Genomic DNA, 17,116 nt, shown 5'->3' with positions numbered 1-17,116 from the left:
AGCGAGGAGGACTGAAGCGACAAAAAACATTAGAATCTAAACGCGATTTCATTCAGAAAAGTTTCACAGTACCCCGCTTGTATTTTTCCTCCTCCTTCACATTTAAATCTTTTACTATATTTTCCTTTTTTAAAAAATTTTCTAATTAAAACCGATATGTTCACGCTGTGGTTTTTTTGGGTTGTTGTTGTTGTTGCGCTTTTCTATCCGGCTTTGGCACAGAAGGCGAAACAGGTTAATAAATCAAATTTCTGTCAATTTTTTTTTTTTTAGGGTCAAATCCAAAGCTTACAAAAAAAAAGAGAGAGAAGCGAGAACGAGGCTGAGTCTGGAAAAAAGCCTTCACTATGTGGTCTGATTAAAAGTCATATAACTTCAATAAACACTTAGATTCGCCTGAGAAAATTGCAAGTAACGGTTTAGTTAAACTAAACCCCCTCAAAAAACCTCCTCCTTGTCAACAGTTAATAAATAACAGATGGGTAATAATTGTCCAAATGTGGCAAAGTTACTCCGGACTATAAGGAAAAAAAATCTTTAAGGCACAAATGGCGCATAAACAAAAGCGATAAGACTCAAATCGCCTGTGTGGGATGTTCAGCTCGCCTGCTCATTTACCAGCGCAAACAGCGTTATTAAGAAGAAGTGAATATTGACAAGAGGTTTCGTGTGTTGTACTCACTTAGACGTTTCGCCGGATGATACAAACAAGACAGTAATATAATACAAGCTGACGGAGACTCAGAGAGGAAAAAAACGGGATGCATATCGCCTTTTTTCCTCCCAAGGATAGCGGTGTTGTGTGGCGCCAAACGCCCCGCAAACAGCACCTTTTCCCCGGCTGCGAGGAGCCCAACAGGACGCCTCTACATCACGGAGGTTTTTTTTTTTTTTAAAAAAAACACCAAAAAAACACAAAAAAAGGGAGAAGAAAATCAAAACAAACGCACCTAATTCCACCTGTGCAGGTAAAAGGCAAAGTTGAGAGCTCCAACTCTGACGCCGCGGACCGCGCGGAAGTTTAATATCCAACAATTCTCCGAAAAAAAGGGTTTTAAATTAAAAAAAAAAAAAAAAAAAAGGTGTGGAAGCACATACCTGTTTTTTTTAGGGGGAGTAAAGAGGTGTCTTGTGGATAGGAGTTGCGAGGAGGGTTGATACCGGAGCGCGTCGGTGAGCGGATCCTTTTCCACCGGTGATAATAAAGCCTTAGAAATAAAGCCTTAGAAATAGTTGGGAGGAGGGAGGGACCGCTATTCCTGCTAGGGCAGGTTTACAACTGATGTCTTACACCCACTCCAGGAAACAAACCTGGGTAGGGACTGACGTGTTACGCCTCTTCTAATGACATTTTTTTTCTTTCCACCTCCTTTTCTTTGCCGTGTAACACAGAGGAGAAGCCCCCTGAAACGCACGCCACCTATCTTCACGGGAGGGGATAATTGAGGAGAGCCAAACGTGAGCATCTTCTGGGTTGAACGTGAAGTTTTTTTTTCTCTCTCTCTCTCTCTCCTTCCTCCCTCCCCTCTCTCTCTCTCTCTCTCTCTCTCACTCTCTCTCTCTCCTTTCTCCCCCCTCTCTTCCTCCTCTTTTCTCTTCCTCTCACTCTCCTCTCTCTTTCTCCATCTCTTCTCTTTTTGAGTGAAACCAACTATGTCGGGCTTCGACGCGGAGCAAAGAACAGGCGACAGTGTGTGTGTTTCTTTTTTTTTTTTTTTTTTTTGCTTTTTCTCCCCTTTTCTTCGTGTGAATGTGTGTGTTAGTGTGTGTGTGTGTAGACAAGGAAAGGGGGGAGGAAGAGGAGAGGAGGAAGGGAGGGAGAGAGAGAGAGAGAGAGAGAGAGAGAGAGAGAGAGAGAGAGAGAGAGAGAGAAACTTGGAGCGCGTCCACGCCGGCCGCAATCATGTAAGGATTATTTTTTTTTTATTTCTATTTCCACTCCGTTTAATTTGCAGAAATGGCAGGGTTGATACGGCAGGATGCAGGAGTTGGGGTGGGGAGGCAATTCCACATATTCTTCATTATTGTAATTGGCTGCGACTGCAAAAGGTTTGGGGATGTTCGGCTTTTTATCTACACTGCAAAAAATGTCCCTCTGGACATCATTTTCATTTAGCCTCGTGTATAAAATGCTTTTATTTTGCTTTAAAAAAAACAACAGCGGGAAGAGTTCTCCTTGTTTCCAACACTAATGTAAGTCGGGTTTTTTTTGTATTGAGGATAAATAACTTAACATGTGAGATGTTTTTAGAAAAATTATTGGAGTAAACTGAGAAGATTTGGAGGAAAAGTGGAGTTTCTGAGCATCTTTAGCTGAATTCATGTCTTGTTTTTCTTGAAAAATGACGATAACTCGCTTTTAAATTGACTATTATTATTGATTTTATTGCAGCGTAACAGTAAATAATTGTTTTATCACCTGTGAGTCTTCTTCTGTACCTGCAGCAGGTACATTACTACGTGTGTTAGTAATAGACGTGCATGCACACTTAACATACAGTTACACTCTGAAGTGAGAGAGAGAGAGAGAGAGAGGAGAAGGGGGGGGGATAATTTGCATTTTGCATCTGCTTATCTGCACAAGTCTTTTTTTTCCAATTGCACCCCCTAACGTAAACGCACCAAAGTGAATCCAAAATAAATTCTCGGGCTATTATACAACTATCACTGCACAAACTACATCCCAGCAGTGACAGAGATGACTGTAACCTCTGCAGGGATATATTCTGGTGATACTAAAAGAGTAGCAGAAATGTTAAAAAAAATAAAATAAAAAAGACTATAAAGTAGAATGAAGTGAGTGTAAAGTCAGTGCAGAGTCCCTGCAGGAGTATTATATGAATATCAGAGACATATTCCAGGATTATTAGAGTGATTCTTCGTTCTTGGAGGCCACTTAACAGGATGAATCCCGCATTTATTAAAGAAGTCAACCATCTCAGCCATGTCTGACTTCTTCTTCTTCTTGCAACAGAGAGAGAGAGAGAGAGAGAGAGAGAGAGAGAGAGAGAGAGAGAGAGAGAGAGAGAGAGAGAGGGGTAGAGAGAGAGAGGGAGGAAGCTCCGCCTTTGCAGCTCAGTGATTGGTTATGTAAATAAAGTATTATTTTGTGTCCTGTCCTCCTGCAGTTCGCCACTGTATGGCTAATTAAATCATCAATCAAGGGGCTGAACTGGTTGATGCCCCCCCCCTCCCACCCTCTCTCTCTCTTTTATACCCTCCTTTCTAAACCCCCCCCCCCAACCCAAAAAAAAAAAACCCAATCAAATACAAGCAAAAAGAAATCTCAGACCAACAGAGTCTTAACTTCTGGTAGGAAAATTGTATATAAACAGCTTTTTATCCTGCTGTTTTCTGTGGAATGCAACTTATTCTGTTATTATTAATATGACTCTAAACATATTTCTTCTTCTTCTCTCTCTCCATCATGCCTGCATGGACCGGAGGACTCACAACCAGGTGCCAAATTGAGGTTTTTTTTTATTGGTAAGTTTGACTTATTCTGTTTTTATCCTTTTATAACCATTTAAGTTATTACATCTACTCTGTTGTTTTTTTCTTTCTTTTATCCAACAACAAAGAGGAAGAAGTGGGAAGAAGTGGGGTAAAAAAAAAAACAGCGATCAGGGGGGGTTGAAGCTGCTTTGCCTCCCGTTTTTCTCGGGTCGAAAGTGGATCCAGTCCTGGGTGAATTATCGTCATGCGTAATTTACTGCCACGGTGCTTGCATGTAAACGAAGCAGTCCAGCTCTCTCTCTCTCTCTCTCTCTCTCTCTCTCTCTCTCTCTCTCTCTCTCTCTCTCTCACACACACACACACATATGCACACACACACACTTGAACCGTAGCTCCCCATTCATCCAAGCGAGCCTGGAGTGGCACCTCTCGCCTTTTTTTTTTTTTTTTTTTACGCACACAGGCGCTCCTACGTGGGGCCGCATATTCACCGTGAAAACGGATTACAGTTGGTGTGTGACCTATAGGGGGACCTTGTGCTTAATGAATATATTGATTTAAAAGAGAAGGAGGGAGGAGGGAGGAGGTGGGGGGGGGGGGCACCCAAAACAACATTTTTCCCCTGGATTCACTTTTTTTTGCTTTGATTTTTTATGCTTGTTAATTTAAGATTAGAGTGAAAAATGTGTGATTAAATGAGTTGAGAATTGTTTATAATGTTTTTGGGGATGAAATTGTTATTTATAAGGTGAATTGTCCAATTAAAGAAGCAGATAAGATTTGTAATTATGTACAAATAATTTCTAATGAATTGTAGGTATTTATAACTAAATTGCTCCTCATGTGTTTGTATTATATTTATTTCTCTCTCTCTTTCTCTTTCTCTCTAAATAAAATCTGAAGCTTTTTGCAGCACATTATCCGCTGTGGCTTATTTTCTGATGTTGAAAATGTTGCCCCAGAAAAAAAAAAAAAAAAATCAATATGTGAAAAATTCGCTTGGGTTTAATGGTTTTTAATGTCCAACACCTAAATTGGAGCTCTGCAGTTCTTGCAGCTGTCTGCCTCAGGCATGACTGCTGATTACCAAGATTATAATCCTAATTTTCTCTCCCTTCTGTCTTGGTGTGTGTGTGTGTGTGTGTCTGTGTGTGTGTGTGTGTGTGTGTGTGTGTGAGTGTGAGTGTGTGAAGAGAGGAGAGGCCTCGCTTTTTTTTTTTTTATTTTTGACAGCGTTAAAAAAAAAAAAAAACACACATAAACACAGTGGTGCAGTGGGGTTGTAGGAATGTTTCGCCAGCATTTAGAGAATCTGTCAGTCTAATTGCCACTTGTGTTTGTGTGTATGAGAGTAGTCAGGTTACAGTACAGCCTGGATACGCTCGCTACTACGACGACGACCACGACGACGACGCTGACGCTGTATGTGCTTCCTCAAGCCTGCTGGTGCACGACTGACTGACTGACTGACTGACTGACTGTCTCATCAGCCTCCACAGCTTCTACGACAGGAGGAACAAAACCAAAATGTTTCAGCTTCTTCATCTCAGATTAATGAAACGTCACAAGAAAACCAGAAGTAAGGAGGTCAAAGGTCACTGCAGCGTGATGATATGCATGTGAAAAGGCTGGATTTGCAGGTTTTTTGCAGGTTGATGTCAAATACTGAGGTGAATTTATCCAGTTTGAGCATCTCCAGGTGATATAATGCTTAAATTAAATTCCCCCTTTTAACGGATTTTTCATCTTTTCAATGCAACATCACAAGAAAACCAGAAGTAAGGAGGTCAAAGGTCACTGCAGTGTGATGATATCTATGTGAAAAGGCTGCATTTGCAGGTTTTTTGCAGGTTGATGTCAAATATCAAGGTGAATTTATCCAGTTTGAGCATCCTCAGGTGATATAATGCTAAAATTAAATCCCCCCTTTTAATAGATTTTTCCTTCTTTTTCAAAAAACTCTCCACTGAAAATAAAAAAAAAACAAAAAAAACCCCTCCTCGGACTAAAACAGCAGCAGCGGAGTGAAATCAGATCTCTGCATAAATCACATCAGCAGCTGACAAAACTGACCGTCTGATATTTGATATTCATTAAAGAGAACATCACTTTATACCGCACAAGTCATCCAGCCATAAGATCACATCAAAGGCAAACCTCCCTGTTCTTACTTCGCTACGACGCATGTTTTCATATAAGCACTTGTTTTGCAGCCGTTACTGGTTTACAGTACAAAAAAAAAAAAAAAATAAGTAAAGACAGACAGGGGAGAGAGAGATAGAGAGAGAGAGAGAGAGAGAGAGAGAGAGAGAGAGAGAGAGAGAGATGCCGCAGCAGAACATGCCTCGGGGACTGAAACACAGTCGCATGTACACGTTGTGCATTCAACAACTCAGCCGCCAGGCGTCCCTGATTATTGGCCTAATTTAGATCTGTGAGAGTCACATGACGTCGTGCATCCAGTCCTGACTCCCCAGCAGCTCATCCAAACCTGTTACAGTATGGGAGGAAATGTTTATATTGATCATTTGTGCTGAGTGATGGACAGAATTCCCCGTCATGCAAGGCGTCGAATTTAAAGAGTTTTCAATGACTTTCAAGGTGTCGCTCGTCAGAACGACACGTTCCAGGTCTATGCATGTGATTTAAAGTCACAGATATGAGGAGGAACTAACCTGCAGATGTGTGTTACAGGGTGTCTCTTGGATCTGAACACCTTTTTTTTCCCCGCTGCAGGTTGACACCGGTGCACGAACGTAGCGGGGAAAAAGATTTTCCTCCTCCAGGACTCTGATGGATTATGAGGTTTTAACGGTTTCCACTGACAAGGGGAGAGTGAAGTGTCTGATGAATTTCACATCATGAAGGAGGATAAAAAAATTAGAGAGAGAGGTATAGAAAACAGATCATCATTTTTGAATCAACATTTTGATTTTTCCCGTAAAAATTAACAAGAAAGATCTAGAAGAGCAGCTGCAGGGTGAATTCAAGCTCTTGTCAACATTACACAACAAAGAAGAGGTCAAAGGTCAAAGTAACAGAGCTAAACTGATGTAGGTACAAGTTATATGATACTAATAATAATGTCTTTGGCCGATATTTTCTGCCAATAGTTATTAGATCTGACTTTTTTTTATTGCACTTTTTCCTTCAGGGTTTGAGTCTCTTAAACAAAAGGACAAACTGAGGATAATTAAAACTCAGCAGAGCAAGTTAAGAAGATGTTTAGGGCGGCTTTCATTTAAAGGAGCCAATAAAACAGCAACATGAACAGCAATAAAAATAGAAATAAAAGTTAAAAATAAAAAAAAGAAATATGATGTGGAATCTGATGAAAATCCTTTAATAAGTCAGGTTAGCAACAGATGCTAATAACTTTCAGGGTTGTGATGGTTTTAAAGTGACATCAGTGGGGAATAACTTGCGTAACGTAATAACAAACACTCGACGATAACATTCACTTAAATCCATCTAATCCGACTAATTATAAAGCTTTTAATATGAGTTATAATAATTCATCACAGAGTCTGACAGTAACACATAACAGTCCTGCAGAAGCCTTTTCCCCTCATGTTTTTGGGTGGTGATGCAGATCCCTGCAGTTGCATCATGCTCACATTTTGACATGAGGTAAGGGGGATTTTTAAAAAATTATTTTTAGGGAAATACATCATCGTGATTATGCGTATTGTGCAAATCTTTACATAATGTCTGTATTTTCTGCTGATATGTATTGTAAAAAGATTAATTAGCGGTGGGGGGGAGGGAGGGGGAGTGTTTGCAGAGAGGCAAAGGTTGTGTGCAAGTTTTAACAGCATGTTCTTCAGTTGAAGGAGTTTATGCACATATAACCACTTCCAGTGATATAGAAAATCAAACAAAGCTGGTTTGACCAGAAAGTAGGTCTAGAAAAATAAATAAATAAATAAAAAGGAGGGACATTTTGAAAGCTGAGATAATTCACTTCTACAATTCAAAAAAGCTGTCAAGTGACTGCAGCTCAGCCTCATGAGTGTTTAACTCTCGGTATACAGTTTGTGCTTTTTAGCCCCTGAAAGCAAGTTTTGCCTCTTTTTTAATTAAAATAACGGTTGTTGTTGGCGTTCAAGAGGGAGAATGCATGACAGAGAAGCCGTGGTATCCTAGATCACATCTCCTCTCTCTCTCTTTCTCTCTCTTTCTCTCTCTCTTTCTCTGGCTCTCTGCGCTTGTTTGTGGCTCCTCCAAGCTCTGCAAACATCAAAACTCAACATCTCTCGACGGGGGTTTTGGCTCTGTGATAGCCACCGCAAAGAGCCTCGACAACACCACACAACAACTCCGAGAGAGAGAGAGAGAGAGAGAGAGAGAGAGAGAGAGAGAGAGAGATTGACGGACAATTAAAGAAGCGAGAGAGTGGCGAAGGCTCCAGTGTGTGATCTATGAGAAGAAAAAAAAAAACTCCTCAAACATGCAAAATGAATTTAGTTTACATTTGCCATGAGCAAGAGAAGAAGAAGAAGAAGAAGAAGAAGAAGAGTGGAAGAAACAACTCCTCTCTCTCTCTCTCTCTCTCTCTTCTGAGCATTTCTGATCTCTCTCTCTCTCAGTCGGACGAGAGAAGCCGCCGCATAGCTGATGCTCTGCAGAAACAAACGCTTACACCAAAAAAAAAAAAAAAGTATTGATTTGTTTTGTTTTGTTTTTTTTATGTTGTTCTTGTTAGCTGAAAAGCGAGCAGAGGCTTCTTCTACAAATGACCACTTATTCGACTGAGACACTTACAAGAAAAAGACAAACGTATCGTGTGTGTGTGTGTGTGTGTGTGTGTGTGTGTGTGTGTGTGTGTGTGTGTGTTAGGCGTCTGCTTTTCTTCCTGTGGAAAGAAGAAGCTCTGTAGCTTCCCTGAAACAACAGGTTGGGAAAGAGAACAGATTAAAAACTTTATTATTATAATATCAAGTGATACAGTTTGTCTTGTTTTTCTTATTATTCTCTTGATGTCTTGCTCGTTTTCGGTTGCATGATGGTGTTTCCCAGCAACATGTGGTCAACCACAGTAACTAAAATGTAATATAGTATTAAAATATGACCAATATACCAATTGAAAAGGATTGGATGAGACTCCCTCTCACATTTATTGATCGCTGGCGTGAAAGCTGGAACGCTCGTATACGCTTTATTAGCTACACTTAGCTAATTCAGCTTAGCTCTGACTGAAATGTTGTCTCCATGTGGGTCATAATGCTTGTAATGGTCATTTTGAAGGTTTGTAGTGTTGTGTTCATGCTTTTTATATAAGTAAGACATCCAAAAGGTTGAAGCCTTTAAAGAATTATCAATATTTCTACTAATAACTGGCAGAAATGGTTCAAACGTCTTGGAATAAGACAGAAAAAGGTCACGCTGGTGTATGTGATGTGACACTGTCATTGACAAATAAAACGGTTTTGATTGGGATTCTGATAGATCCCACATGAAAACTTTTTTTTTTACTCTGAGAGAGAGAGAGAGAGAGGGGGAAAAAAAAAAAAAGGGCGACTTATCGCTCGCTGAAATGAATAATTGACGGCGTCTCCGATGAATAATTAATCAAACATTTGAATAATTGTTGTAGCTGTAATCTCGACAGACATTTGCATATCGGCGTACTCTTAATATCTGCCTCTGTATATGAGTTTACATCCTCTCAGGACACAAAGATGGAATTAAAAGATCTAACTTACATTTGCAGAAACCTTGTCCGGGCTTTTTTTTTTTTTCCCCACTCAGTCAGATCGCTCGACATGAACGGTGCATCAACCCCGGTATGATACTCTGCTGCTAAGAGAGAGAGCTTAGTTTGATAAATCTGCAATCACATGTAACACTGCAACACAACAACATCAACAAACAGTCAGGAACTGCTTGTTTTTATAAGCTAAGAAAGGTTTTTTCTTTAATTTAAAGGAAAATTCTCACAAATTCATACTTTTTTACAACTATAATCCATTTAAATAAAGGCTCACATGACTAAAATGATCACACACATGAGTTCACACATCTCCCTTTAAAGTTGGGAGCTTTCACTTGTCTGCAGGTTCGTTTGCAATCTTGAAAAAATCAACTAATGTGGCTGAAATTTGGTGCAAAGATGAGCCGGTTAGATCAACAAGTGGGATGCCAGATCGTAGACGAAAACTCGGCTCCTATTTTTGTCATTTTAGGCGTCATTACTCTCAGTTATGATAACATTTTAGTCACAATGTTTAACAAACCAGGAACACAAATAAAACCCACTCTCAAGCACTCTAGAAAGGTCTCAGTAGAGGTGCTTAAATATTGAAAAAGTGGAGGCATCCTGTTCTATCCCGACTGAGGCAGTCCTCACTACAAATACAACAGCGTTTGTTTGTCTAATGTTGACTCATGTTTGTATTAAGGTGACAAAAATGACATTTGGCTAGCAAAAGAGAGCCACAGAACCTCGTAGCGAGGAGCTTCGGCTGGATGTTTGGGTCAACAAAAGCATTTGGCTACGACGCGAAGGAGCTCTGTTTGTTTCCTGTTTCTTTTAACCACGACCGGCCAAATGCAACAGCGCTGACCAATGAGGTCGTCCTGCTAATTGAGGCGTCTTATTACATATAAAAACATAACATGTGTCGTTTTGCAAGACAATGATGTATTGCTTTGACTGAGTGCTTTACATTGAGTGTGATAAAAATCATAATTTTGCTAATGGAAATGATTTATATATGAGTGAAATCATCAGTGCATTATCAGTAAGTCGCTGGGAAAAAAAAAAAAAAAAGGATCCCAAAGTAGTGTCCGAACACGACACGTAACTTCCACTGAAATTCAGCCATCGGGGGGGTTTTTTAACATGTCATCCACCATCCGTCTTTTAACAATCTAATGAAGGCACATTATGTCATACAATCAGCATGTAGTACAGTAAACAAAACCAGACTTCCAAGACTTCGCCTACGTCTGACCAAAACTTACTATCACACAGTGAATTGCCTCCAAACATGGCTAAAACAAGTGTGAGTTAGCTTGCGGTGTATGTGTGTGTGTGGTTGTGTGTGTGTGTGTGCCTAAAACATCACTAACTAAAAAACTTTTTCATGAACTGTGGCAGAACTTTGCAGAGAAAAGTCAAGCTTTTGAACCTTTTGGCCTTTTTTCGATAAGACTCCAGAGTTTACAGTTTGCTTGTTTGCGGTCTCTCAAATGTTTGCATTATTTTTCAGCGCTGCCTCACGCACACACACACACATATACACACACAAACATATCTATTTCATCCTCCGCTAAAGTTTATGGCCCTGTAGGACTTGGGAGAGAGAAAGTCAGTTCACGGTCTGCTGGATGCACTGTATACCTCCACTGCTCATTTTAGACATACCATCCTTTCCTGCATTGTCGTCCGCCGCGTTTGTTATCTTGACACTCAAAGGATTTTGGGGAATGTTGATATAAGCCGGCGTAGGAAGCAAATTACTGTTGTGCTCACCACTTCCTGCCATGTTTCTATCCTTACCAAGTAAAGCTATCACTCTCACCTCTCCCTATTTGACCATTTTTTTTCCTCTCCCTTTTGCAGCAGTCCTTAAAAAACACAGACAGACAGAGAGAGAGAGAGAGAGAGAGAGAGAGAGGGTGTGTTGGTGTATATATGTGTGTGTTGGGAAGGGGAGTCAATGATTCGTCTTTTGATCCTGGCGTGCTTGTTGTCAAAAGCTGCCTGGATTGAAGAGACTGTTGGCCACAATTGACTGTGACAATTAGGGCACGATCACAGTCCCCGAGAGGAGCACTTAAAGGCTAATTTACATGTCACTTTGTCGAATTAAAAAAAAAAAAAAAGAAAAGAAAAAAAAAATAGCGAGAGAAAAGATATTCTGCTTTTTTTTTTTTTGCTCAGCCTCCCTCCCACCTTCCTCTTTTCTGTCTATCTCCTGTTTCTTTCTTCTTTTTTTTTTTTTTTATTCCTCCATGCCTTGTAAACTGTAATTTGTACACTGCTTAGGGGGAACCTGGCAGAAGAGAGGCGACCGGCATTTCCATTTGAAAAGAGGCAATCACCAGGCCACTGCTGAGCCTATTGTCCGGTGGTGGGTGTGTGTGTGTGTGTGTGTGTGGGGGGGGGGGGGGGGACGGCGGCGGCGGCAATTTACAGGCGGAGAAGTTAACCTTCTGGCGAGGTATATTACACACCCGTATCTACAGTATGTAGATGTCCTCGTGTTTGCTGATATACTGGGCCTGATACTGGGGGATTTTTTTATTAAAACTTGGATATCAGAAAGTCAGACTGGGTGTGATCGGGTTACCCAGCCTTAATTTAATTGCTCTCAAATGGTCCTGACCTCATCTGGGACGTCCCAGTCGGCTTTTAACGTGCGTCATGTTGTCATTTCTCAAGTTTGAGTGGCTGAATGAGTAAAAAAAAAAAAAACCTTCGTTCTTGTGATTCTAATGTGTCTGCTGATGATGATGATGATTCCCTGGTTGGAAAACAAACGGGCCAATCAGAGCTCAGACGTCATCGTCTTATATATTATATAAGATCGGCAGCTGTACAGGTTGTTACAGGTCGAACTCATATATCAACAAACTTCTTTTGAGTTACACAACAAATGTAAAGTCGACTGAGGATGATGACGGGACATGAACACAACGTCTGATTGAATAATGGAGTGAAATAAAACCAAGAAATGTGAAGCATCCTTCAACTAAACCATGTCTACCGCAGTCGTTATTTTATATTTTCATGTCAGACGGATGAACAGAGGAATAGTTTAATTGCTGTGTGGCAGATTGGAATTTCACATTGTGGTATAAATTAATTGTTATATTACTGAGCTGAACATGTTTGTGTTGTGGCCGTAAAAACAACTCGATTACGTCATCGCTGCTTTGTTCATTCTGGTCTGACAACACTGCTGATATGATTGACAGTTCTCTACTTCACTGAGAGGAAGAGTTTGACATTTTTTTTTGCCATTTTTATGAATCAGTTTGTGAACAGATTAAACAAACTATGAATGTTAACTAGTGAGAGGTTGACTTTTGAACTTTGGAGCCATGCTAGCTGCTTCCCACTGCTTCCAGTCTTTAAGCTAAGCTACGCTAATCGTGGTAGTGGTACTGGACACAAGAAAAGAATCTTTTTTCTTAATAATCTTGAGCTGGATGGTAGATCATACTGTTGCAGAGTTGTACATTGTTTAAATAGTTGTTGAGGTTTCATATATTTTCCAATATCTTACAGCAAAAACACAACTTTGTGTTTACAAAATGCAGCTCTCTGTGCAAATTCTGTGCAAATGTGGCTAATGCAGCTCAGCGACAACAAATCATGGTGCAAAAATATCATATTTTACCAAAATAATATAGAAGTTAAGAACTTAAAAATACCATATCAGCTCAAACAGACATGTTAACCAGTGAGAGGCAGACTTTTGAACTCTGGAGCCATGCTAGCTGCTCCCTACTGCTTCCAGTCTTTAAGCTAAGCTACGCTAATTGTGGTAGTGGTTTTGGACAAACTGCTTCTGATTTTTAAACAAGAAAAGAATCTTTTTTCTTAATAATCTTGAGCTGGATGTTAGATCATACTGTTGCAGAGTTGTACTACATTTTATACCTGTGATACATTGTTTAAATAGTTGTTAAATCTTACAGCAAAAACATGACTTTGCATTTACAAAATGCAGCTCTCTGTGCAAATTCTGTGCAAATGTGGGTAATGCAGCTCAGTGACAACAAATTATGGTGCAAAAATATCATATTTTCACCAAAATAATATAGAAGTTAAGGACTTAAAAATCCCATATCAGCTCAAACAGACATCCCTCCCCTGAGCTCTTCCTCATGGCTGAAGTTTCTTTTCTCCTGCTCTGACAGGCTGTTTGTGACAGGTGCAGAGTGTATGTGTGTGTGTGTGTGTGTGTGCAAGAAAGTGTGTGTGTTCGGGTGTGTGAAAGGACGCCCCCCCCCCCCCCTTCACCCTCCACCCACCCTCCACCACCACCCATCTCTTTTCCTCACACACACACACAGTCCTGCTGTCCTTTCAAAGAGAACATAGAGGGGACAGAGTGTGTACAGAAACAGCAGGTTGATGGGATAATGCCCATCATCTGTTGCACCGTGTCATTTCTGTGCTGCCGTAACCTGCTTTTGTAACGGTCCTGTACACACACACACACACACAAACACACACAAACACACACACCTTTTGACAGCACATATTTTGTCCTGTTTTATATTTAAATATTCTGTTTCTGTGTGTGCATGTGTGTGCAAAATCCAAGGTAGGAAATAAATTCTCACGCAATAGAGGGAGAAAAAACGAAATTTTAAAATATAAAAATATAAATGTACACAAGCCCACGTGTGTGTGTGTGTGTGTATGCATAGGTGTGTTTGTGTGCATGAGGTGTTCAGGCATACGTCAGCCTGCGCAGGGATTGTCGTGCAGCTCAGCCTGCTCACAATAATGATTTGAATAAATTCCCTCCTCTGCTGTGAATGACCTAATCCAGATTTGATGGTCATTATATGAGGCCTGTTTCATTATGCTGTAAACATACAGCAGAGATAATCTTAATCTCTGTAATGCCACTGTAAATGAGAATAGCACTGCTGTTGCACTAAAAAAAACCCACCTCCGTTATTGTAGTTGTGTAACCTTCTCCTGGTCGTTCATTCTCATTTTTGTGATTTTTTTTTACAATATTTGAGGCGTTTGGAGCCAATTATTATTCTCCCAAATCCCAGAAAACATACTTTTTTTTGTAGACTCTTGAGTTACTGATATGAGGTATCAGATTGAATGTAGGTTACTAATCCCAGCGATTGAGCTTTTAATTAATTGCACAGTTTTGTAATAAGGCAGGGAGGATTAGTGTGTGGACAGGTGGGCAGATTTAAACCTCACTGGGCCGGACACATGTTGAGACTGAAGGGAAGCCATCATCCTGAACAAAGAGGGATTTTTTTTTTTTTTTTTTTTTATTCCGTGGACATACTCCAAATGTCTGTGTACATAAAAGGTTTCTATGCAATGCAGCCTGCATGTAACAATAACAATAATGCTGGGTAGTATCATTTTAGAAAGGGGTCAAGCTCATGTTGTTCTTTGATGGACATTATTGGACTCTTCACAGTGCTATAAGCTCTAAATAATACAACCATAACAGCTTTATTGAGCTATAATGAACCATCTCATTGATATCTGCTCGTCTTTAGCTGTGATTGGATCTTGGGAGTCACGGTTGCTTCAACCAAACACCTACAACAGAACATGAACATCACTTTTACTTCCACGACCTCGAGTGCATGAAAGTAACTTCTCCCAGTTTGAAAATTGATTCACCACCAGAGCTGAAAAACAAAGGCTCTCCGTTTTGAGTTTCTGAAAAAGTTCGACACAGTTTTGGAGACACTTGACCTTTATCCTGCTCTTATAAACACTTTTTTTTTTTTTTTGAGAAGTTCACTGTAGCACCATCAAGGTTTCTTATGTTAAGTTACTCACAGTTTTCTCATTTCTTTTGTTTTTTTTCTATTATAAAGCCTGAGGAGATTATAGTTGTTGTCTGTTTACTCACTAGAAACCTTTTTAAACACATATTTTTTTATATAAAGTTGCATAAAACACATTGTTGTACTCTTAATATTCATTTGTATTCCACTGTGCCATATCCTGTCCTTATTATTATTATTATTCTTACAACACATACTTCCTTATACTGTACATAGAGGCTTAAGTACAGTTAACCATCACCTCACATCATACACAACCTCTGCAGTGACCCGCCTACACACACACACACACACACACACACACACAGATACACACACTTTACCTCCTAATGAGTTCCCGACCCCACACACACACACACACACACATATATATGAACTGACAGGCTAACATACGGAGCACATCCCAGCACATTTACCTGTGTTTTATCTTCCTTCCATCCGGAGTTGTGGAGATGTGAAGCGACCCGCTGAGCGTCTCCACGGGAGGAAAGGAAGCAGATATTACAGAGAGCGAGAGAGAGAATTTATTCCTCACCTCACACAGACGCAGGTACAAGAGAGGTACAGTCTAGAAAAAGGGAGAGAATGAAGGAGGAAATGAAGAGAGAGAGAGAGGTTAGGCTGACATTTGCTGGGTTTTCATGCCACCTCCAGTTAGAGAAGCTGAAAAAATTTGATCAAATATTTCCTACAATATTGCAATCACAATTTTTATGTGCAACGAAATAAATTGTGAATGCATTGGAGAACAAATTGGGGAATACTAGCAAATAAATGATGTAGGCCGGGCACAATTTACCTGATGAATGGTGCAAAAGTCGCTTCATAACGGCTGAAAGGTAGCGTTAGATGTCCTGAAATTTGTCCAATTCCTCCTCCTGGAAGATATGAGATGCTATTTGTATGAAATTACCTCAACATTTTGGGAGATACACTTTCGTCCCGAGAGTGAGATAATATCAGGAGTCAGGACATGGTTAAACTAGCTTAGCATAAAGATTGAAAGCAGGAGGAAACAGCTAGCCAAAAAAAATGACACCAACCACAACCACTAAAGTTCGCTAATTAGCACATTGCGCTTTGTTTGGTTATCCTTACACAAACAGATATGTTAAAATACCAATTTGAGGTTTTAGTCTAAAGTTCTAGGGAGGTTGCCAGATTTAGTACCATTGTGCTCGTAAAGAGACCAAAAATATAATCCTGTACTCACTGACCGCATCGTATCTGGCAACCCATGTTTAGCTAGTGACGCTGCACAGATACTGCCAATAAAATCATAAATTCTTCTTTTTAAATACTTCTTTCTGTATGTTTTTACAAACAAGATCCTCACATGTTAATTTATGAGTTTTAAATATGCTGGTATGTATGTTTTTTCACCTCACAGAGCCAAGATCCCCCCTGCTTCCAGCCTTTATGCTAAGCTAAGCTAAGCTAGGTAGGTGCTAGCTAGCTATTACACAGGCAGTGATTGATCTTATCTCACTTTTGGAAAAAAAAAAAAGCAAATAAGCATAATTTGTGAGTTAATTTGAGCTCATTCACAAAAAAAACCCACCGGGAAATAGTCCAAACATTCAGATATTTTACTCTTAAAACTTATTTTAGCGAGAAACAATATTAAAATGACTTCTAACTTTAACAAGAAGCCTTGATGTGATTTGACTTTCATGCCACTCATCACTTTCTAAGAAGAGGTGTTAATTTTGTTAAATAGTGGATGTCTCATTTTGGAATGAAACTCTTCATTTATCTCCAAATGTCAATTAAATTCAAATATAATCAAATATATCTCAATGAATTAAACATTGTGGGTAGCACGTTGGATGAGCTTTCACTGCTGAATGTGTGTGCGGTGTTTCGGGTCTCTCTCTCTTTCTCTCTCTCATTATAAGCAGCCTTGAGCATTATAGCAACTCCCTCTCTCCTTCCCCACACACACTCATGTTTGCCAAGCTCTGTGCTAGTTGTTAGTGGCCCCAAACAGTTTCACAGTACATTTAGGGTTTGATCTTCTGCTAGTGATACGATGGCGCAGTATGGCCCGAGCTGTCTGCTGCACACTGTGTGTGTGTGTGTGTGTGTGTGTGTGAGCGAACCATACAGATACAGACAGACAGACCACTTAAAGACCACCAGA

At 40.0% G+C, this 17,116-nt stretch overlaps 1 protein-coding gene across 8 annotated transcripts in view; it reads right to left on the bottom strand.

Annotated features, from left to right (window-relative positions):
- The window catches only part of zeb2b (zinc finger E-box binding homeobox 2b), a 461,952-nt gene that overhangs the window by 90,503 nt on the left and 354,333 nt on the right, over positions 1 to 17,116 (bottom strand). For 3 of the 8 annotated variants that reach the window (XM_067583064.1, XM_067583058.1, XM_067583065.1), the window contains exon 1: positions 1,099 to 1,656. The gene's annotated coding sequence lies outside the window, so the exon portion shown is untranslated. Of the gene's footprint in view, positions 1 to 1,098; positions 1,657 to 6,131; positions 6,301 to 9,161; positions 9,259 to 15,389; positions 15,542 to 15,772; positions 15,852 to 17,116 lie in introns of those variants that run through there. The other 5 variants (XM_067583059.1, XM_067583063.1, XM_067583061.1 and 2 more) reach the window with 4 other exon arrangements.

The sequence above is a fragment of the Thunnus thynnus genome, chromosome 24, assembly GCF_963924715.1.
Source record: "Thunnus thynnus chromosome 24, fThuThy2.1, whole genome shotgun sequence".
Taxonomy (NCBI): domain Eukaryota; kingdom Metazoa; phylum Chordata; class Actinopteri; order Scombriformes; family Scombridae; genus Thunnus; species Thunnus thynnus.
Note: the sequence above shows the minus strand (reverse complement) of the source record. Positions and strands in the feature narration are given on the sequence as shown.